Raw genomic sequence first — 24,161 nt, 5'->3', positions numbered from 1 at the left:
GAAAAATTTTCGCAGAAGGTGAACAGTTCTCTGTCTGTAATTGATGATACTCAGCCAGCTGATGTGAAAGTCTGACGGGCTACATCTCTCTTAAACATTATTATAAGCCTTGAGAAAAATAGAAATTAAACAGAAGTAAAATTTTCTAGGCTTTTAATCCTATTGGGATATTTATCTTAGTGATATATTTCCCAAAAGCAAATGTGCATCATTAATTTTAATGCTTCTTGAAATTCCCACGGAGCTGCAACTTTCTGTGCTTCTCTGGACAAACAGATTTAAAACAAAATGAAGCATCAACAAGGAGACTTTTCTGCCAAGTAACAAAATTCAACATTTCTAAACGGCTTTTACAAACAATTGATAAGCTCACTGCAAATCATTCTTATATTTTTATAAAACCAAACTTTTTAAATATCAATATTGGCCAATGTTCCCTCAACCTAGCTCTGGCTAACAGATATACCTGGGAGTAAATTAAACATTGTAAGAGTGGTGGACATTTGCTCCTACAAATTAGTCTAAATCAAGGAAGACTTCAGGGTAATCACTTAGCAACTAATAAAACAACCCCTTGGGTATTATTATCCTTTACTTTTCACTGTTGACTAATGAATTTGAAACATAATCAAACTAGAGCAACCTTAAATGAATAAAAACTAAAACAAAAAAATGTATTCCAAAAAGTTTAGTTCTTTTATTAATGAAATTGGTAATTTCTTCAAGTTTCTGGTGGGGTTGGTGGGGTAATCAACTGAAAGGTTCCTAAAAACTCTGCCCTTTTAATAAATATGAAGGAGAGAGAAAGTGTGTGTGTGTGTGTGTGTGTGTGTGTGTGTGTGTGTAGGACTTGTGAATTTCAGGTTTACCAAGTTTGTGGAAAGGTTGACAAAATCTGCATAATCCTTGTTGATGAGCTCGACCATGGCTATTTTAAGAAGTTTATAGTAGAGTTCCAGATCTCCTCTTAGTTCCTCCAGCTGGACACGCTTCCTACAATCAGACACAAAGTGATCGACGTTGAAATCTTCCTGAAAATCAAACCAGAAAGAAAAAATGATTGCACTGATACCACATTTTACATAGAAAAATAAGATAAGAGAAAGAATAAGAGGCCGTATTACTGCAGGGGAACACACACAGGACATCAGGGGGTCTACTCACTTCCTAAGATTATGGGAAAGGGGGCCCCTCACCAAGACCATTCTCTCCTGTTGCCTAACTCTACAGGCATTTTATTTCTTTTAATTATACATTTCAAAGAGGCTCTTCTCAAAATAGAAACAGCTTTTTCTTAATTGTAACACAGCGATTCACATCCTTCCAGACTTTGTTTTGGTCTCTTTACTTTTTTTTTTTTTTTTTAAGATTTTATTTATTTGAGAGAGAGAGAGAACAAGTGGGAGGAGGGGCAGAGGGAGAAGCCGGCTCTCTGCTGAGCTGGGAGCCTGATGCCAGGGTTCATTCCAAGACCCTGAAATCAAGATCTCAACCGAAGGCAGACGCTTAACTGACTGAGCCACCCAGGTGCCATAGGCTTTCTCTTTAAAATATAAATTACTTTTGGGGTGCCTGGCTGGTTCAGTGGTTATGGGTTCAAGCCCACATTGGGCTTTCTGCTCAGCAGGGAGCCTGCTTCCCTGTCTCTCTCTCTGCCTGCCTCCCTGCCTACTTGTGATCTCTGTCTAATAAATAAATAATTTTTAAAAAAATAAAATATCAATTACTTTTTAAAGAAACTGACATATAATGGACACATGTTAGTTTCAGGCATACAACATAAAAATTCCATATTTTTATCTGTTGTGAAATGATCACCCTAAGACTAGTTAACATCCATCACCAAACATACACATTTTTTTCTTGTGCTAAGAACTATTAAGCTTTAGCAACTTTAAATATATAATAATATATGGCACCTGGGTAGCTCAGTGAGTTAAGGCCTCTGCCTTCGGCTCAGGTCATGATTCCAGGGACCTTGGATCGAGCCCCACATCAGGTTCTCTCCTCAGCAGGGAGCCTGTTTCCTCCTCTCTCTCTGCCTGCCTCTCTTCCTACTTGTGATCTCTGTCAAATAAATAAATAAAATCTTAAAATATATATATATATATATATATATATATATATATATAATACTATGCAGCCATCAAAAGAAATGAAATCTTGCCATGTGCAATGACGTGGATGGAACTAGAAGGTATGCTGAGTGAAATAATCAGAGAAAGACAATTATCATACAATCTCCCTGATATGAGGAATTTGAGAGGCAAAGTGGGGGGTGTGGGGGTAGGGAAGGAAAAATGAAACAAGATTTGATTCGGAGGGGGGCACCTGGGTGGCTCAGTGGGTTAAAGCCTCTGCCTTCGGCTCAGGTCATGATCACAGGGTCCTGGAATCGAGGCCACATCGGGCTCTCTGCTCAACGGGGATCCTGCTTCCTCCTCTCTCTCTGCCTGCCTCTCTGCCTACTTGTGACTTCTGTCTGTCCAATAAATAAATTAAATCTTAAAAAAAAATATTGGATTGGGAGGGAGACAAACCATAAGAGACTCTTAATCTCACAAAACAAACTGAGGGTTGCTGGGGGGAGGGGTGTATGGAGAGGGTCGTGGGGTTGTGGACATTGGGGAAGGTATGTACTATGGTGAGTGCTGGGAAGTGTGTAAGCCTGACAATTCACAGACCTGTAACCCTGGGGCTAATAATACATATTTCTAATAAAAAATAATAAAATTAATATACAATAATACACAGTATTATTTACGACAGTCACTATGATGTACATTACATCCCCAAGGCTTATCTTATTAACTGGAAGTTTATACCACTGGACCCCTTCATCTATTTCCTCCACAACCTCGCCTCTGGCAACCACCAATCTGTTCTCTATGACTTCATTTTGTTTTGTTTTTTAGATTCCACATGTGAGGGAGATCATACAGTATTTCTCTTTCTCTGTCTGACTTATTTCACTCAGCACAATATCCTCAAGGTCCATCCATGTTGTTGCAAATGGCAAGACTTCCTTCTTTTTATGGTTAATATTCCATCGTATACACACACATTGTCTTTATCCATTCACCCCATTGGTGGACACTTTAGTTATTTCCAAGTCTTGGTTGTTGTAAATACTGTGATACTCACTACCGTGAGTGTGAGTCTTGCTGGCTGCTTGAGCCAGGTGATCTAGAGGTATACCTGGGTAGCAACTGCAAACCTCGGGGCATCATACGAGCATTCAAGCTCCTTTCCAGGAGATACCAGAAAGCAGAAGCGAGGTAGAGGGACAGCGCAAAGATGGTACCCATCAGCTCCATCTTTGGAGAATACCTTACTAGGCTCCCAGATCCACGTTAAATTAGATGCCTGCCCCTCAGGGCTTTAAGATAAGCAAATGAGCCTCTTTCACAGAAATCTGATCCCATTTCAGTCTGCTACTTCTGTGCTGAGTTCCAGGGTGGGTCAGTCTACTCGCGGGACTGCTTTAAGAACTGTTTCTCAGTTTGCTATAGCCTTGTGGGTCTCATGGGTGCAAGCTCTGATGGCTTCCAAAGCTGGATGTTTTGGGGTCTTGTCTCTTAGATGTACGTCTTGGAAGTTGGGGTGCCAGAAGTGGGGCTCAAACCCTTTGCTCCTCAGGGAGAAGCCTGGGGTTTTGAGTACCCTCCCAATCCCAGGTCGCTGTACCAGGGGTGGGGTTTATGGCAAGACTGATTCTTACTTCAACATAGGTTTTTTTCCTTACTCACCTAATGTGTAGGAGTCACTCAGCTAGTTGTAGGGTTTTTTCCACAGGAAATTTTTCCATATGGAGCTATAGATTCAGTGTGTATTTCATAGAAGAGATGAGATCAAGATCCTCCCATGCCACCATCTTGAATGGAAACCCCAGACCTTATCTATGTATGTGTGTACACACACACACACACACACACACACAAATATTCATGCTCTTCTAAACTATTTCCCATCTAGGGGCACCTGGATGGCTCAGTGGGTTAAGCCTCTGCCTTCAGCTCAGGTCATATCTCAGGGTCCTGAGATCAAGCCTCACATCAGGCTCTCTGCTCAGCCGGAGCCTACTTTCCCCCCTCTCTCTGCCTGTCTCTCTGCCTCCTTGTGACCTCTCTCTCTCTCTGTCAAATAAATAAATAAAATCTTAAAAAAAGAATAAAAAATAAAAAATAAAAACCCATTCTATTAAAAAAAATTTCCCATCTAAAAATATAACTTGAATGTCTTTACATAAAACACATACATTTCTATTAATATTTTATGTGCATGCTGAGTGTCCCATTGAACAGATGTTCCAAATCTTTCATAACCTATTTCCAAGTATTGGTCTCACAGGATTAGCTATCCTGTGTTTCCCCTCTACAATACTGTGATACCCTGGTAGGCTTATATGCTTAGAGGCAATAAATTACTATCTAATTCCCCTGTGACTCTGCTACTCCATGACCTGTTTAGTCAGCAAGAATCAAATGTGATGGGGCGCCTGGGTGGCTCAGTGGATTAAGCCGCTGCCTTCGGCTCAGGTCATGATCTCAGGGTCCTGGGATCGGGTCCCGCATCGAGCTCTCTGCTCGGCAGGGAGCTTGCTTCCCTCTCTCTCTCTCTCTCTGGCTGCCTCTCTGTCTACTTGTGATTTCTCTCTGTCAAATAAATAAATCTTAAAAAAAAAAAAAAAGAATCAAATGTGATGATTCCCAAACTAGTTAAGGACACCTACACTTACTTTTCATTAAACACTATGTAAACCAACAAAATATGACTGCAAAAAAAATCACTGTTCTTTTGAAAACTAACACAGCTACTTTGGAAAGATTTGATATAAAGAAATCAATAAGAAAATTTTTGCTAAGTTAGGTATGGGTGAGATGACCAAGTACCAGGCAGGGAGGGAGTGATCACAGGATTCTCACTCAATTCAGTTAAAGAAACTGAAACTGAATGCAAAAAAAGACAACATAGAAAACTTTTTTTAAAGATTCTTTTTATTTATTTGAGACACAGAGAGACAGTATGAGCAGAGAAAGGGGCAATGGGAGGAGATTCCCTGCTGAACAGGGGGCCCAATGTGGGACTCCATCCCAGGACCCCGAGGTCATGACCTGAACTGAAGGTAGATGCCTAACCTATTGAGCGACCCAAGTGCTGTGATAACTCAGAAATCTAATCTGCAGGCCAGTTTCCAGAGAAAAGACCTGGCACTGTTTCAATGGAGAATAAATGTACATATATTTTTTCCAAATAAAATGCTAAAAACTGTATGTACCATTCCCTAAGAGTACTTGTTTAAACTGACTTTTTTAGTTAATCAACCAAAGACTGACCCTGCTAGTGTCGGAGAGAAGGACTTCATACCAAACCGTAATTTCACAGTCATCTACAGAAAGCCACCTGCTCCTTACACTGGTGACCAAATTAGCCTGGACCTTTCTCTCCTGAGACAATTTCAGACCTTACATCATAGTTATGTAGTACATCACGGGAGGGGGTCTTGGTTCATAATCCTGGCCATCCTACTCATCAACTGTATACCTTTAGGTTGATCACTTTCCCTGCCTCAGTTACACATTGTTGAAGTTCTTGAACTTCATGATGGCATTCTAAATTGTATAACTGGGGTGCCTATGTGGTTAAGCATCTGCCTTTGGCTCAGGTCATGATCCCAGTCTCTTGGGTTTGAGTTCCACATCAGGCGCTCTGCTGAGCAAGGAGCCTGCTTCTCCCTCTGTCCCTTCCTCCTGCTCCTGCACTCTCTCACTCTCAAATAAAATCTTAAATAAATAAATAAATCATATAACTTAGCCTCAGTGAACAAATGCTATTAGGTAATATTAGTACTCAACTTACCATTTATGCATTTGTTCTCAGATAAACAAAAGTTGCATAACACATGACTAAATAACTCGGAACATCTGTGAATACTGGGTGAGGCAGCATTTGCTGTGAAAAGCAAACCCAAACTCACAGTGCCATAATAGAGACCCATTTCACTTAACCAAGAATGGTTTTACTACTTTAGGAATGGTTTTACTTTATAGTGTAGATTCCCCAAGTATTCAAAAAGAAAGTATTTACAACCCATACATTTATGGTCAACTGATTTTTCACAAGGATGCCAAGACCATTTAATGGGGGGGGGGAACAGTCTTTTCGAGTGCCTACTACTGGGACAAGTGAATATCTACATGCAAAAGAATGAACTTGGAACAGCAACGTCACACATACACAAAAATATAACTCAAAATGGATCAAAGATTTAAATGTAAGAGTCAAAACTGTAACACTCAGAGAAAACAGGTGAAAATCTGTATGACTTTGGATCGGGAAAAGCTTTCTTAGACATGATACACAAAGCAATAAGAAATATTAGATAAGCTGAACTTGATCAAAATAAAAACTTTCGTGTGTCAAAGGACACTACGGAGAACGTGAAAAGACAACCCACAGAATGGGAGAGAGTATCTGCAAATCATTTGTCTGACAAGGATCTAATAACCAGAATATGCAAATATACTCTTAGAACTCAACAACAAAAAGACAAATAAACTAATTTAAAAACAAGCCAAAGACTTTTGAATAGACATTTCTCCAAAGATGATACACAGACGGTCAAGAGCACATGTCGGGATGTTCGACATCCTTAGTCATTGGGGAAATGCGAATCAAAAGCACATGCAGATGCCACGTCACACCCACTAGGACAACTATGGTAAAATAAGAAAAAGAAAAAGAAAAAAAAAGAAGAAGAAAAGTGCTGGCAAGAAGGCGGAGAAGCTGGAACCCTCCTGTATTGTCGGTGAGAATGTAAAACAGTGTGGCTAAGGCAGCAAACAGCTCAGTAGCTCCTCAAGAAGTTACACACGTACAATTACCCAGCAGTTCTACGTCTAGGGGTATGACACCGACAGAACTGACAACAGATGTTCCTGCCACAACCTGTACATGAATGTGCACAGCAGCGCTGCTCGTAACAGCCAAAAGAGTATATACCCAACGTCCATCAACTGATGAATGGATACATAAAATGTGGAAGAGCCTCTTACACAACCATAAAAAGGAATAAACTGTTACATGCTACAACACGAGTGAAGTCTGAAAACATTCTACTCTCAGGTTAAAGGAAGCCAGACACAAAAGGTCACGTGTTATACAATTCCACTGATATGAGATGTTCCAGAAAAGGCAAATCCATAAAAACAGAAAGTAGATTCATGATTGCCAGGGAATAAGGGGAGGGGAGAATTGGAAGTAAGAGGTTTATTTTTCGGGTGATGGAAGCATTCTGCAATTAGACAGAAGTGACGTATGTACCATATACACAGTAAATATACTAAAAACCAGAGAAGAGTACGCTTTAAAATGGCAACTATTATGCTTTGTGAATTATATTTTGATGAAAAATGAAACAACTTAAATATCAACAAGCTAAATGCTAGGATACATTAAAAAAAATCCAAAGTAACACTAATCACAGGAACAATGGCGTAGCTACATGAATTTCAGACAAAGCAGATTTCAGAGAAGGAAAATTATCAGGCATAAAGAGCAGCATTACATAATGATAAAGAAATCGACTGACCAAGAAGACACAATTATCCTTAAGGTATGTGTGCCTGATCAACACAGGTAAGACACAACCTAACAGAACTGCAGGGAGAAATAAACAATTCTATTATCACAGCTGGTGACTTCAACACTTCTTCATCATTAATGGGCCGATCCAGCAGCAGGGCAACAGGATTTGACAGATGTGGACATTCAGTCCAGACATGGCACACTTAACACCACCATCAATTACCGTACAACAGATGTACACAGACTATTTCGCCCAGTAATAGTGCAACACACATTCTTCTTAAGCTCATATGGAACACTCATCAAGACAGAATAATTCTGGGCCACAAAACACAACAAATTTTTAAAAATAAAAATTATACCAAGTATGTTCTCAGACCGCAATGGAATTAAAAATCAGTAACAGAAGATAGTTGAAGAAGTCCAAAATACATGGAGATTAAATGACACACTTCTAAATGACAGGAGACCAGTCTCAACAAAATACAATGTAGCAAAATGTGTGGAATGCTGCTTAAAGGGAAAATACAGTACTGAATGCAAATATTAGAAAAAAAAAGATTAAAGTCAATAATCTAAGCTTCCATTTTAGGCAACAACAACAAAATCAAATCTAAAGTAAGGAGGGGCTCCTGGGTGGTTCAGTTGGTTAATCATCTGCCTTTGGCTCAGGACATGGTCCTAGGGTCCTGGGACAGAGCCCTGCATCAGAGCTTCCTGCTCAGGGAGGCTGCTTCTCCATCTCCCATTCCTCCTGCCTGTATTCCCTCTCTCACTGACTCTCTCTGTGTCGAATAAAATCATTAAAAAAAAACCTAAAGGAAGTAGAAAAAAAAAATAAAAATTAGAGCAGAAATCAATGTAATTAAAACCAGGAATTTTTTTTTTAAATCAATAAACCCCAAGTCTGTTTCTTTGAAAACATCAATAAAACAGATAGACCCTTAGCCATTCAAACAAAGAAAAAAAGGTAGAAGACATAAATTACTAATATCAGATGAAAGAAGGGAGGGCTACTGCTAACAATCCCAATCACTGTAAATTCAACCAAACATTTATGGAATACTACACAATTCTCTAAAATCTCTTCCAGAAAGTAAAACTAGAAGGAGTACTTCCTAAATCATTCTAGGAGATCATTATTACCCTGACACCAAAACCAATACTACAAGAAAAGAAACTATAAACTAGTATCTCTCATGAACACAGACACAAAAATCTTCAACAAAAATTAGCAAATAAAAGCAAACACTATATTAAAAAATTATACACCAGGGTCATGTAGGATTTATTCCAGGTATGCAACATTAGAAAATGTTCAACATTAGAAAATCAATGTGATCCATCATATCAACAGAAAGAAAATCACATGATCATATCAATGAAGGGAGGAAAAAATACATTTAACAAAATCCACACCTCTTCATTATTAACCCTCAGGAAACTAAGAATAGGAGGACTTCCTCAACTTGATAAAGAATGTTTCCAAAAATCCACAGCTAACATGATATTAATACTGAGAAAATAGAAGACAGGGAATCAAGGCAAGGATGTCCCTCCTACTACTACTATTCAATACTATACTGGAAGGCCAAACTAATGAAATAAGGTAAGAAAAGGAAACAAAAGGTATACAACCTGGGAAAGAATAAAACTTTGTTCAGAGATGACATGACTGTCTACAGAAAATACAAAGACTTTACACCCCACACCCTCCTGAAACTAGTCAAGTGATTATAGCAAGTCTGCACAATACACAGTTAAAATACAGAAGTCAATTGCTTTCCAATGATGTATCAGACAAAGGGCCAGTATTCAAAATTTATAAAGAATTTATCAAACTCAACATCCAAAAAACAAAAAAATCCAGTCAAGAAATGGACAGAAGACATGAACAGACCAAAGAAGACATCCAAATGGCCAACAGACACATGAAAAAGGGCTCCACATCACTCAGCATCAGGGAAATACAAATCAAAACCACAATGAGACACCACCTTACATCAGTCAAAATGTCTAAAATTAACAAGTCAGGAAACAACAGATGTTGGCGAAGATGTGGAGAAAGGGGAATCCTCCTACACTGTTGGTGGGAATGCAACTCTGGAAAACAGTATGGAGGCTCATCAAAAAGTTAAAAATGTAACAACCCAACGACTTAGCAATTGCCCTATTAGATGTTTATCCAAAGTACACAAAGTGATTTGAAGGGGCAAAAGCACCCCGATGTTTATAGTCAAACTATTGAAAGAGCCCAAATGTCCATCAACAGATGAATGGATAAAGAAGATGTGGTATACATACACACACACACACACACACACACACACACACATTACTCAGCCATCAAAAAGAACAAAATCTTGCCATTTGCAAGGACATGGATGGAACTAGAGGAAGACAAATACCATATAGTTTCAGTCACATGTGGAACTTAAGAAACAACAGATGAATATAGGAGAAGGGAAGGAAAAATAGAAACAGACAGGGAGGCAAATCACAAGAGACTTAACTACAGGAAACAAACTGAGGGTTACTGGAGAGGGAAAAGTTGGGGTAACTGCGTGAAGGGTATTAAGGAGGGCACTTGTTGGGATGAGCTCTGGGTGTTGTATGCAACCAATGAATCACGAAATTCTAACCATGAAACTAAAAGTACACTGTATGTTAACGAGATTGAATTTTAATTAAAAAATTTAAAAAGTCAATTGCTTTCGTATATACCAGCAATGTACAAGTGGAATTTGAAGTTAAAAACACAAGACCATTTACATTAGCATACCAAAAAAATTAATACTTAGGTGCAAATCTAACAAAATATGCACAAGATCTATATGAGAAAAAGTATAAAATTCTGATGAAAGATAACAAGCAAGGTAAGATGTGAAGTGGAAAGAAAGTCCACAATCTTGGGTAAGAACACTCAATACTGTTAAGAGGTCAGTTCTTCCCAAATTGATCGACAGACTCAATGCATTCCCAATCAAAATGCCAGGAAGTTATTCTGTGGATACCAACATGTTGACTCTAAAATTTGGATGGAAAACTGGAAAACCAAGAGTCCCAGAGTAGTCAACAAAATATTAAAGAGCGGGGAAAAAAAGGAAATTGAGGATTGCCACCACCCAATCTCAAGACTTACTATTAAAGCTATAGTGATTAAGACAGAAGGTGCCTGGCAAAAGAGACAGGTGCTTGGAACAGAGTGGAGAGCCCAGAACAACATCCACACACACAGGCAAAGGCAACTCAATGGCAAGGACAGTCTTCAACAAATGGAACCGAACAATGGGACATTGATAAGAAAAAACAAACAAATGAAAAGAATAAAAACAAACTTTTCACACCTTTCACAAAACCTAAACGTAAAATGCAAAACTTCTTAAAGATGACATAAGAAAAAATGTAGGGATCCTTGGATTTGGCAATGACTTTTCAGATATAAAACCAAAAGCATGATCTACGAAAGAAAAAAATTGATGAGAGGGACTTTGTTAAAATTAAACTTCTCTGTAAAAGACACTGTTAAGAGAATGAAAAGACGGGACAACTGGGTGGCTCAGTTGGTTAAGCAGCTGCCTTTGGCTCAGGTCATGATCCCAGCGTCCTGGGATCGAGACCCACATTGGGATCCTTGCTCCGCAGGGATCCTGCTTCACCCTCTGACTCTGCCTTCCACTCTGTCTGCCTGTGCTCACTCTCGCTCGCTCTTTCTCTGACAAATAAATAAATAAAATCTTTAAAAAAAAAAAAAAGAGAGAGATGAAAAGACCAGTCACAGAGTAGAGAAAATATCTGCAAAACACAGCCATGGTAAAGGACTTAAAATAAGAAATATAATATAAAGATGTCTTAGTACCAACAAGAAATCAAACCTAATTTAAAAATGTGAAAAGAGCGGTGGCTGGGAACCCCAGTCAGTTAAGCATCTGCCTTTAGCTCAGGTCCTGGGACTGAAATCCACACTGGGCCCCCGGCTCAGCGAGGAGCCTGCTTTTTTCCCTCTCCTGCTGCCTGCTGCTACCTCTCCGTATGCTTGTGCTGTTAATAAATAAATAGAATCTTTAAAAACGAAAAAAAAAAAAAGGATCTGAAAAGATGCTCAACTTTGTATGTCATTAAGAAATTGCAAATAAAATCCAAAGCACTAGTAATACCAAATGCTAGCAAGGATGTGGGACAACCAAACTCTCATTCACTGTTTGGTCAGAATGCAAAATGGGAGGCACTGTGTGAGACAGCTTGGCAGTTTCTCACAGAACTAAACACATTCTCACTATAAGATCAGTAATTGTGCTCCTTTGTATTTACCCAAAAGAGCTTAAAACTAGTGTCCACACAAAAACCTGCACACGGATATTTACAGCAGCTTTATTCTCTGAAGTGCCAAAACTTGGAAGCAATCCAATCTCCTTCAGTAGGTGAACAGGTACACTGTGCCACACCCACACAACGGATTATTCGACAATTAAAAGATGAATTATTAAGCCACAAGACTTCGAAGAACCTTAAATGCATATTGCTAAGTGAAGGACCAGTCTCAAAGGCTAAATACTATATGATTCCAACTCTATGGCATTCTGGAAAAGGTAAAAATTAACCAACATTTTTATTTTTATTTATTGTTTAGGTCATCTCTATACCCAATGTGGTGGCTAGAACTCACAACCCTGAGATCAAGAGTCAGATGCCCTAGCAACTAAGCCAGCCAGGTGCCTCTAAAAAGGTAAAACTCTAGACAGTAAAAAGATCCCGGGCTGAGGGGTGAGCAAGGAGGGTGCAGAGAGAGGAGAAGAAACAAATAGATGAGGTACAGGGTTTTTCAAGGCAATGAAACTAGGCTGTAAGATACCAACAGTAGGTAAATAACATTATACATTTGTCAAGACCCACAGAACTATAGAAAGAGGAGTGAACCCTAATGTAAACCATGGATTTTAATTAATACTGTATCAATGCTGGTTCATCAGTTGTAACACATGTACCACAACAATGTAATCCATTAATAATAGGAGATAGTGAAGTTAGAAGAAAAATATCTTCTCTTTGTACTCAGGGGCATTTCCTATCTGAACCCAGTTAAAGTACAAATCCCCCAAAAGGCCAGAAGTTGGGAGATCACAAGAGGTGTTGGAACACAGGAAAATAAATGAGCAAACCAGACAAGCTGCAGGTAATTAAGAACCATTAACCATGAGAGAAGCAGTGACTTCACTCAAAATTAAAACCAAGTAGAGTTTAAAAGTTTAGCTACTTTACTAACTAGCTGCAATCAGGGATGGCAAACAAAGAATAATTCAAAGTAACCTGGGAATTAATCATTTAAAACTTACCAATAATCTGAAATTAGTAGCTTTAATGCTATGAAAATTACATGGAATTTGGAAAGATTGAAGTTCTCTAAGCTGCCAAGAAGTAAAACACTCCTTCCCAGATACATGGACTTATAAAATCACTATATACTATCTCCACGAGAAGCAGAATCCCCCAGAACCATCACTCTGTAATGATGAGAAGTACTAAGAGGGCATATGAAATTTATGAAACATGTCCCATTTCATCGAGACAAAAAACCAAAATAGTTAAGCACTAATCTGCACACTACATAGGGGTTGAAAGACATAGAAAGTTTGTGTGAGCTCACGTATGTGTGTGTTTCCAACCATTCTTGAAAACAATGGACAACAGAGATGAATAAATGTCCCTGTATATCCCATAAATATTCCTCAAATATTTATCATGCAACTCCAGCTCTGCTCTAAGACCTGGGGACACAGTCATGAAAAGAAAAGACAAGGTCTCTGCTTTTAAGGAGCAGATATTCTAATGCAGAAATGAGAAAATAAATATGTAGACAAACATTATATTAATGAACAGTGATCAAATAGTGATTAATGAATAGTGATCACAGCTAAAAAGAAAACAGGACACAGTAAAGGTTGAGTGACAAATGGGATGTATTTTAACTTGGATGAACCAGGAAATATAGAACAATGAGTTGAGATCCAAGTGACACAAAAGAGCTAGCCACCGGAAGTGTGGGAAGAGTGTTCCCGCCCAAGGTATCAGCATGTATACAAAAATGTCCTTGGAGCTCTTCCCTCCAGCCCCTGCTCTCAAATCTCTGACCCAGCTAGGTGGGGACATAATCTAGGACTTCTGTCTCCCAAAACTCATTCTAAATCTTTGTTCGGTGACTAAATTATTCAAGCTTGAAAATTAAAAACATATGCTAACAAGATCTTCCCACCATCTACAGAGAGATCATCTTAAAAGCATCATGAAATAGTAACACTAAAATTCTAAAAAACTTCTGTTCTAACATTTTAATCAATTTTATATCAAATTCCTTTCTTGAATTTATATACCCATTTGACATATTTATGAAGAGACAAAAAAAAACAACAAACCCTACATTCCGTAAATGTATTTATCCATCTAACAAATATTTGAGTACCTAATTACACTCTGTTCCAGCTGATTTCTTCTTTTTATCTCTTTTTTCCCCTCAATTTAACACCAATCATAATCTATGTAGGCTTTTAGTTCGCTTTTCAAAATTAATTTCTTGAGCTATTTAAAGGAATTATCCAGTGCTAGAGTTCTCAACACTGGTCACACATTAGAATCACTTAAGGAACTTTTTTTTTTAAGATTTTATTTATTTATTTGACACAGAGAGAGAGATCACAAGTAGGCAGAGAGGGAGGGAATCATGCTCCATGCTGAGCAGAGTGTCCCATGCAGGGCTCGACCCCAGGACCCTGAGACCATGACCTGAGCTGAAGGCAGAAGCTTAAACCTCTGAGCCACTAAGGCACCCCCTCACCTGAGGAACTTAAAAACAAAAAGCCCAAAGGGCACCTGGCTTGTTCAGTCACTGGAGCGTGCAGGTCTTGATCTCAGGGTTGTGAGTTCAAGTCCCATGTTGGGTATAGAGATTACTTAAAAAAAAAAAAAGAAAGAAAGAAAGAGCCCAAGCCCCAGTTTGTGATTAATTTGTTTAAATGTTTCAAGAAATTTGATGCTAAATGTTGTAAGACTAGTTAAATAACAAAAAGATATATTTACATAATACTTCTTGCTCTCAAATTTTGAACAAAGAACTTACTAATAATCAATAACTTAGTAGGCCAACATTTTATTTAAATAAGTTTTATGGTACTACAAAGAGTGAATTAGAAAATCAAAAGCAAGGAGAAATGGGCATGATGTGAACATGGGGAAGCAAGAGAAAGCAAGAAACTATGTGACCAGGAAGCGAATGCTTAGCTCTGAGATCCTTCTCTGAGAGAAGGACAGATTAAAACCTAAAAAGAAAGAAAAGAAGGATCCCATGCACTCAAGGAAAGAGAAGTCCCCCAACATCCCTCCTGCTTTTTCCAATATAAACACACAGCTGGGCCGACTTACCACATCCTGGTTGGTACTGACTTTATCAACTTTTCTATTTAAGCCAAACTTGACCGGTCAATGATGGATGGGCTGTGTGCCAAGTTTACCAGTTGTACAACTGACTGTGTAATGGCTGAAACTGAGAAACCGGGGTGAAAGTATCAAGAGGCTCTAAGGATTGCGAAAGAGCCAAGATTCAAATGATTACCACGTACACACAAGACAAACTATGCAGATGACTGCTCAGTATGGAAGTACTTCAGAGTGTTACACTGTGGCATCAGCTGACCCAGACCCAGAAGATTGCTGGAGTTCCCATCATGGACATCTCTAACCATATAGACGACACTGAGCAAATGCCAGATGATGATGGAGCCCCTCACTCCTATGTCTTAATAGAGTTCCTCAGCTCTCCTTTACCAACTTTTCCTGTTGCCAGTTCATACAAGCAATTCTCCTTACCCAGTTCCTCTGTTCTGAGCTATGGCTAAAGACACTCACTTTTTTATGTTTTGAAACTGATTATCTTGTACCATTTTACTTTTTGTTGCATCTTTTTATAAATCAGATGACCGCTCACAAGACAAAAAAAAAAAAAACAAACAAAACAAAAAAAAAGGAATGGAAAGGAAAGATCAAAAGGGAGGACAACAACAACAAAAAAACAGTTCTTTTTTGCCGGGAACCCTTCTTACAAGTGCCAATCAGATAAACTTTATCTGATGTTACATCGTCACAACTCCTCTATCATCAGGGAAAGTAGTTCACATAAGAAAATTTCTCTATAAAATGAGTTCCAGGCTTACATTCCATATTTGGCTAATTAGAATTTCATTACGATGTCTGTCTCACACTGATGCGGAAGAGAATGGAATCTTGTCATCAAGACGTGACATCGAACTAAGAACCCACAGGGTAAGCACTCAGATCCTGTGATATGAAGTCGGCTCCTGGGGATGAGCGACCCTGGGCAACAGTGGCTGACCTGTGGGCCTGCGGCTATCTGCCGTCTGTCACTCTTCCCTCTTCCTCCTCTGTCAGCTGCTATCTCCAGCTGCTGTCAACAAAGTCCACCTCAAACAGCCATCACTTCCCTCTGGTCCCATTTACCATAGCTAAGCTCCAGGCCAGGCATCCAGATCACCAGCCCTGTGGGAACTTCTTCTAAGGTAAGAGGTGGCCCTATTGGTGAAATGCAGGTGCCAAGGCATGCGGACATTGTGCCATCTTCTGCGCTATTCTTAATGTTCTGATTGTCCCACTTCCCTCAGTTCCCACCTGTGGCCTCTGGAAAGGAACATATTACAGTAGGATTTCCAAGGACTGATGCGTGGGGGTCAGGAGATCTGGCCTGTGATTGGCCCCAACTAGCTGTGTGGCTTTAAAGGAAGTCATCACCCCTCAGGCCTCAGTTTCCTTATCTGCAAGCCAGGATGGACTAGAGTCTTTTCAGAGGAGCCGGCAAAGATCACATAGATAAGCACCACCTCATTATACTAACAAGCAAACAGAAGGCCGGAGGCGAGTGATTTGCCCCAAGACAGACATAAGCAGGCAGAGAGCAGAGCCGAGGATGGGACCCACATCTGCAGGTCACAGCTAATCAGCCAGCACAGTACAAACAGATCTGAGCAGCTGCTCATTCTTCCCCTTTTCCGTTTTGTCCATCAGAATGCATGCTCCCTGCAAACAAGGACACACAGGACCTGCTTCCTGCCTCAAAATTCCCAGTTCACCCAATTAGAACAGGGAGGAGCCTCAAGGACTTACCCCCCGACCCCCACACACGGTTCTTTTACCTATGGAACATGAGGGTACATACATTCACCGTCCAGAGGGCTCCTGCCTTCACTTCTCATGGAAAAGGTCATCATGTGCCTACCCGGGGTGCCAACGAAGCCACAGGTTCCAGAGAGGAACTGACACAGAGAAGTTCAAAGGAGGCAGATGGCTCATTGCAGAAACAAACTGTCTACCAAGGAAAACTACCCCATGGGGGACTGATTCTCTTTGAAATACGTTCGAGTGCGTGGGAAAATGGTTTTTCAAGAGCTGGTGGACTGACCAGTCACCTGGTACATACAAGATCACATCCGCATTCTGACAACAGTGGCTCGGCTGCAGTGTAGACCAGGGGCCAGAAAGACAAGGAAGGCACATGGAGACTGGGTGAGAAGCTTCTACGGTGTGATGGCAAGGGCGCACTGCAAAGGTACGAGAAGAGATGGAAAGAAGTATATGGACTCAAGAGGTTTAGTAAGCGAAATCCACAGGACTTGGTGTAACAGACTAGATTTTGGAAAGGTGACAGAGTAGGAGTTGACTTCTGGTTTCCCGACTCCAGGCTAAACGGATGAAGTGTTTACCGAGAGAGGCAATAGAATAAGAAAGGTGGTTTTCCGTGGAGGAGGTGCTCATGAATTCTGTCTTGAACCTGATGAGTCTGAGGGGCCACAGACACATCCGAGAAGAAAGATCAGCAAGTCCGATATACAGAACTGGTGCTCAGGAAGCGTGTGGACCAGAGACAGGAATCTGCCTTACCTGCTGATAGGTGGTCATGAAGCTGCACAAAAGGTCATCTAGGGAAAGAAAGGAACACGGGGCTGAGCCCATAATCAGCATTCAGTGGCTACCAGGAGCATGACTTTGCACAGGAGACACATCAGAGAGGTAGAAGAAAGACAGGAAGCAATGCAGAGCATTTGGTCTACTGCGATGTCGAGTAAGGAGACAGAGAAAGGTCAGGTGCGCTGACTTAGAAACAGTTTTGGTAAGAACTCTTTAGTGGAACGACAGGGCCTGAAGGGTGGAAGGTGGGAAAGTCAAGTCAACCCCTGAGCACTGGCTGTGATGCGCGACAGTGACAGGGTAATACCTAGAGGTGGGGCAGTCAAGTGGGAGAGGATCAAACAGGAGCGCGTGATGGGAAGGAGTGCAGGGGAGAGGATCCTTGCAGGCTCCTGGAAGGGCGGGAGGGCATGGACTCCGAGCCAGAGTGGAGACTGAACCCGAGGAGGAAGGAGAGCCCCTTCCCATACCAGGCGAGGAGGAGAAGGGGACAAATACAAGAATGGGATCATGGTCAGCAGGATGGAAGAGGTCCCGTGGGATGGCTGCTAATTTTTCTGTACGACTGGAGATGAAAGAGGAAGGCTACTTGTGATGTCAATAGCACACCCATGTAAATGGTCTAATTTATCTGTTATGCCACTTTCTCCCCCTACTACCAATACCTTATGTCCTGCTCATCTATTAGTTGGCTGTCAACCCAAAGGATTTTCGGATTTCTAAGCCGACAAAGTATGATGTTGCCAGTGCCTCTGCCCCAGGTGACCCTTCCCCATCTGCCATTCCTGCACTTTGATCACCTACCTCTTTTGCATACCTTTCCCCTTCTATTTCTTATTAGATCTCATAAACATGACTTTTTAAGTAGTCTCCTGCCACCAGTCAGCTCGAACTCAACAGATATGACCATGCAACTTCCTGCTGTAAACCTGACTGCAGCTCTACCATGAAGACTGCATCAACGTGGACCCCTCAATGTATGCAGTGTCCAAGGTGCAACCCGCAGCTCCACCCCATCTCCCTTTCTACCATCCCAGTCTCATTCCAAAATGTGCCAAACAAGACACCTATGTAGAAATACAACCCCGACAGCAAGCTCTCCGCTCATTTCTGCCTCGGAACTGTAACTTAACAAAACATCTCTCTGATGGAAACAGAAATTGCAAATAACCTTTATCTCCAGCTCCCACATAGAAGATCAATACCACTTTACACAGAACAGCTGTTCCATGTATTTTCCTTCTATGTATGAAGGGGTCATGTTCATTAACACTACAAATTGTACATTATATTCAGAAATTTCAGAGCTTTGAAAGAATATGGAATTGCTGGCATTCTAGCCACTTTCCCAGTTTGCTCTCTTCCTACCTCTAAGTCCTACTTTAGAACTGCTATTTTGAGATTTCTATTTTCTGAAGCTGCTTTGACCAAAGGCATTCTGTCAGCTCAGAGTGAGAAAGATGGCAGGGCTAGGAAGTGTTAGAAAATGCTAGTGTTAGGCCCAAAGAAAGCCTGACGAAGTCCAAAGACAGACAAGCTAAAGAGACTTCCGTGCTTTGAGATTCTTTAAGTCTATGTGTGTGCCTTTTCTTCTTCCAATGACCTCTCTCCTCATCACGTGTCCTTCATTAACAAAAGGTTTCTGGATCAGAGAATTCACTCTGTGCTCTCCTTCAGACACTCCATTCACTTTACACCTTTTATTACAGTGGCTTAACATCACCATACAAGAACAAGAGTACAATATACCTTCGTCTAGACATCCCTACATATTAAAAATGATATGGCCACACCGCAGAGGATCCAGACATAAGGACTTTTAAAGCCAGAGTTTGGGAGATGTGATCTGAATGCAAGTATCAAAAAGGAACTAGCTGGTTAACCCAAAAAAGAAAAAAACATATTATGACTTGAAGCCATAAAAAAGTAAGAAATTCAAACTCTTCAGAATTTTAGGTACCTACAGAGCCAAAACTTTTTAACACTGAAACCAGCTACTAAATCCCAATCCTTAGAAATTAAACATATACGTTTTGATAGTTTAAGTACAGACCCAGAGGGATACAGAAAACAGATAAAGCTCCTCCTGGCTCTGATTCAAACCTTGGGACATTTTCAAGGCTATGTCTGATGAACCTTTCCTGTCAGTAAAGTCTTTTCAGTTTAAATTTCTATTCTGTAAGTTTATGTCCTACAGTTATCTGCTGCCAGCTTCAGGCTGACTTCACCAAGAGAAGTAGGGAAACATTAGAAAAGGAGCTTGGTATGCTTTGTAGTACTGGACCAGAACCAGTAAGGACAGTACAGTCTTTCAGATTTCTCATTCTGAGCTTAAGACGAAAGTCAGGCATAAACGTTAGCTTAAGTGCCTTTTTGACCCGATTCCTGGTAAGTACGTGTGTTCAGAGATGTGTTCAACGCACAGTCGCTGAGCTTCTAGGCACAAGGCACTGGGAGGCTTCTGTCAGGCTGGGGGAGCGGCGGTCTGACTGTGCCGCACGGTACCAGAGGCGGGTCCTACGGGTCCGGGGCTTTTATGTTTAGCTCAAAACCACTTGCCCTGAACTTTCAGGCCTTTTCCTTCAATGTGCACGATTTCACAGGAGTGCTTTCTCCAGGTTGCACCTAGCCCACCCGAGGCCAAGAGACTCACTGCGAAGTGCAGTGAGGTCCCTGCCGAGGACCCGTCCGGGGCGGGGACGGCCCAGGAAGCCCACAGGAGAAGCCCGAGGAGAGGCCCCGGAGGGCCAAGGAGGGCAGGCCACCCACGTCACAGCTCCGGGGAGCAGAGCCCAGGCGCGCACCTTCATGAACACGTCCTTGTCGAAGCAGAGCCTGTCCGGCCCCTTGGGCAGGTTCATCCTACTTCTCTCCATCCCGCCGGCCGCCGCCTCTCAGCACCGACACTCGAGCGAGGAGGAAAGGTAGGAGGCTGCGCTCCCCGACGCTACCGGTGAAGCCAGGGCGTTTCCACCGAACAGAAGGCACTGCTTCCTCCAACATGGCAGCGTCTGCGCCCCGGCCAATGAAAGAGGACTCCGCAGGCCCGCCTCCGCCTGCCTCCGCCAAGAGAGGGGTGCGGACCGCTAACGCGAGCCAGCAGGTGATGCGGCCCCCATGTGGCGGCGGGCGACACTACAACCTCGAGTAAGTTTCTGCGGAGCAGCCCCGCCGCTGGTGATGCGGGGTGAGCGGGAGAGGGGAGGGCGGGTAGGGTCAGGGGCGCTCCCTCCCCACCTCGCCGTTTCCCTCGGAAAATCGGCCTGCGAGCCTCTTCCAGGACCTTCTCCCGAGATTGTCCCGCGGGAAGCATAGCTGTGGCGGGATGCTGGCCCTTTACTTCTGCGGCCGGTTGTCCAGAGTGGGGGGCGCGTCCCGGTGTCAGGCCTCCGGTCCCCTTGCGCCGCCGCTGCAGCCGCCTGGGCGCGGAGTCCTCTGTGGGAACCCGGCTTCCGCCCTTAGCCCCCGCACCCACCCGCGAGCGTGGCTTCTCCCCCGCCGAGCTTGGCTCCAGCGATCAGTAGGGAGGAAGGTGGTCAGCTGGCAGCCTCGGGTCGTCTGGGCAGCTCCCAGCTCCACTTCGGCTCAGCTGCTGGGAGGCCACAAGTTTGGGTTCTCAGAGCTCTTAAAGAATCACCTCGCTACTGGCCGACAAAACGCAGCCGACAAGTAGATGTGGGAGCATGTTTATGTCCAGTCCGCTCTAGAATGGGCGGAATCGTGTGTTTGGCTAGCGTTGGTTCAATCGCCACACCTGCCCCCCCTCCTCCTGCCGTCCACCCCACATTTATTTTGAGATTTTTCTTTCCTCTTCCCTTGCTCTTTCTCCCACTGTCCTCCCCTTTAGTGGGCATGTCATGGTCAAATGATGATTCATTTCTCTTTTTTTTCTCCGTGAGACTCTGACAGCTCAAACCACAGATCTCACGCGTGCCCTTCAGACTGCAGCTTTGCTGTAATAGCCCAGGCCTGGGCTGCCCCTCCTAATGCTGTGATCTCCCAGAGATAGCACAAGCAGTCCTTAGAAAGGGATGGGACACAGCAAGACAACGGCTTACAGTGAGTCTTGCATTCGAGTTACTCCAAACGGGAAACTGGTCACTTTTTTTTAAAACGTGAGTACAGGGACGCCTGGGTGGCTCAGTTGGTTAAGCAGCTGCCTTCGGCTCAGGTCATGATCCCAGCGTCCTCGGATGGAGTCCCACAAGGGCTCCTTGCTTGGCAGGGAGCCTGCTTCTCCCTCTGCCTCTGCCTGTCATTCTATCTGCCTGTGCTCGCTCTCCCCCTCCTCTGATAAATAAATTAAAAAAAATCTTTAAAACCTGAGTACAGAATCTGAAACAATACATTCCCTAGCAGTGGGCCTGGCAAGGCCTTGTTGAGGAAAACGTTCCCAGTCAATATCCAGAGACTATGACAGGTAGGATGAGAGCTGGAATCTTATTTGGAGAATCAGAATAAATTGCCAGGGGAACAACTATGAAATTGCATTCTATGCCCTGTTGTGGTCATTTGGATATAGGGAATGAAAGCCTCATTATTTGGTCTTTGTTTGTTTACTCTTATTATGAAAATTCTCAAGCATACACCAAAATGTGTAGAGCAGAAGGATCCTGCCCCTTCCGAGTACTTATCACTCTGCTTCCCAAACTGTTTCATAGGCCCTCCTTCTACTGCCCCCGAAGTGCCTGTATTTTTGTTTTTGGGGAGGGGGGAGGTCTGGAATATATTTTAAAGTAAATCCCAAACATCACATCATTCCCTGCTCCCCAAATACCTTGGTTTACACATCAAAGAAGGAGGAGGAAAAGGTGGAGGAGGGGAAGACTGAGAAGGAGGAGGGATGAAGAAGAGAGATTTCCTCACAGGCCCACTATGCCAGAATCAATAGGTGTAATAAGCTATTCCGATTGGCTCTGAGAGGCATGACTTTTAGCCCAGGGCCACAGTACTAATAAGCGACAAGGGCAAATTCAGGCAGAGCAAACAGCAAGGCCCGCACTCATCACCAAGGCACCGAGAAGGGGGGCAAGGGTGCCAGACCGATGGAATAAAGTTGTCTGGGAACCCCACCTGCCCTAGAAGTCCAGATGAGCGAGTAGTTGAACTGTTTTTTACCTTCATTGTCATTCCTTTCTGAAATTATTGCCGGCCTTTGGTAAAGACATGAACCTGAGCTTGTGCAGCCTGGGGTACTGATCTTGGGGTTGCTGAAGAGAGTAGGTGCCAACAAAGAATGAAAATCCCTGCTGCCTGTTCTCCTTCCGAGAGTAAGGAGGGAACAGTCAAGAGCCCATACAGTGCACTGCCACTTGGAGCCCTGGCTGTGGCAGTGGCATGGCCCACCAAAGCCAGGAGCAACAGGCAAGACCCCAGACCCCAAATGCTAATGGAACACCCTGGGGAGGATGAAGGAAAGGCGGAGAGTCAGCGGAAACCTTCCCAAAGTACATTTCCCTCAGTTTCGTCTGGGAGCTGCCATTCAGCTGGTACACACCCCTTCAGCCACACAAAGTTTGGTGACTAGCCTCTGGCCAGAACCTGCTGTGTGTCTCCCTACCCTAAACCCTTCCCAAGATCCCTACCATGGCCTCGTGATCCAGGCACTGGGCGTGTAACACTTGACTCTGCAGGGGTCCCCGGGCCAGCTTTTGGTTGGTTAGTTGTCCGCGCTGTTAAAGATTTGACTACTGTTACATGTTTGACTCTCGTCTTTGGTGATGGTACCTATTTCATAGGAAATAGAAGCTGGAATCCAGGAAACAGGCTGGAAGATTAAATTAAAAAGTGGATACAAAGCTTCTAATCAGAGCCAGACACAATCGGCGATCAACTATATCCCAGTCTCTCCCCTCTTCTCTGATACGTACTTTCCTTAATGAGGAATGAGACTTTAAGTTGACTTTTTTTTATCTTCAAGTCTCTCTCTCTCTCGATTCCCTAACTTCCCTCTCTTGCCTTCATTTCATCCTAGAACTTGTGCCCACGACTTCTTTTCTAAGTAAATATTAACCCCCTTTGACTCTGAATCTCTGGAAGATTCTCAGTTCCCTATTTTCGCTGGCACTGTGACAGGTCCTCATTTCTCTTTCCAACTCCTCTCTATTTATAGTTTTCACATTTTTTTGGCAGGTTGGCTACAGAACACTCAAAAATTGCAAAGAGAAATATTGTGTTCTGGAAATTCGTCCGAGTATTTTTTTCCAATATCGTCCTTATGCTCTTCTGATCCTCTCTTGAACTGTTGGACTAAAGCAGCTGACGCTTCCACCAGCAACCAGAGTCATCCTGTCCACTACTGTGGGAACAGAGGGTTTCCATTTGGAACTGCAGACTGAGCCTAAAGTCTGATGGCCCTTTGGTGCCAGGATAGCAGGTATGGGACGGGTGGGACATGGAGGACAAGCATCATGGTAGAGGTCTCCATTCGACCAGGAAAGCTCACAATGAGCCAACAGGTCCATTTCAACATCTTCTGTATTTCCCTTATAACCTGTTTCATTCCAGAGTGGATTTGAGATCATTTAATTTGATTCTTAAATATTTCCCATTCCAACCGGAAACAGACTCATTCTAGGGGCTCCCAAATTCTGCCTCATCTTCCTAAT

The 24,161-nt window shown here is 42.5% G+C and overlaps 1 long non-coding RNA gene across 1 annotated transcript; it reads right to left on the bottom strand.

Moving 5' to 3' along the window:
• Window positions 1-673: 673 nt before the first annotated feature.
• LOC309864595 lies at window positions 674-20,563 on the bottom strand. The gene is made up of 3 exons (XR_014311633.1): window positions 20,358-20,563; window positions 1,920-2,067; window positions 674-1,031 (listed from the first exon to the last, which is right to left on the bottom strand). It is a non-coding gene; the product is annotated as an uncharacterized lncRNA (long non-coding RNA).
• Between the last annotated feature and the right edge of the window lie 3,598 nt (window positions 20,564-24,161).

This window comes from Mustela nivalis, assembly GCF_964662115.1.
Source record: "Mustela nivalis genome assembly, chromosome: 5".
NCBI classification, from domain to species: domain Eukaryota; kingdom Metazoa; phylum Chordata; class Mammalia; order Carnivora; family Mustelidae; genus Mustela; species Mustela nivalis.
This window is presented reverse-complemented; position numbering and strand designations above follow the sequence as displayed.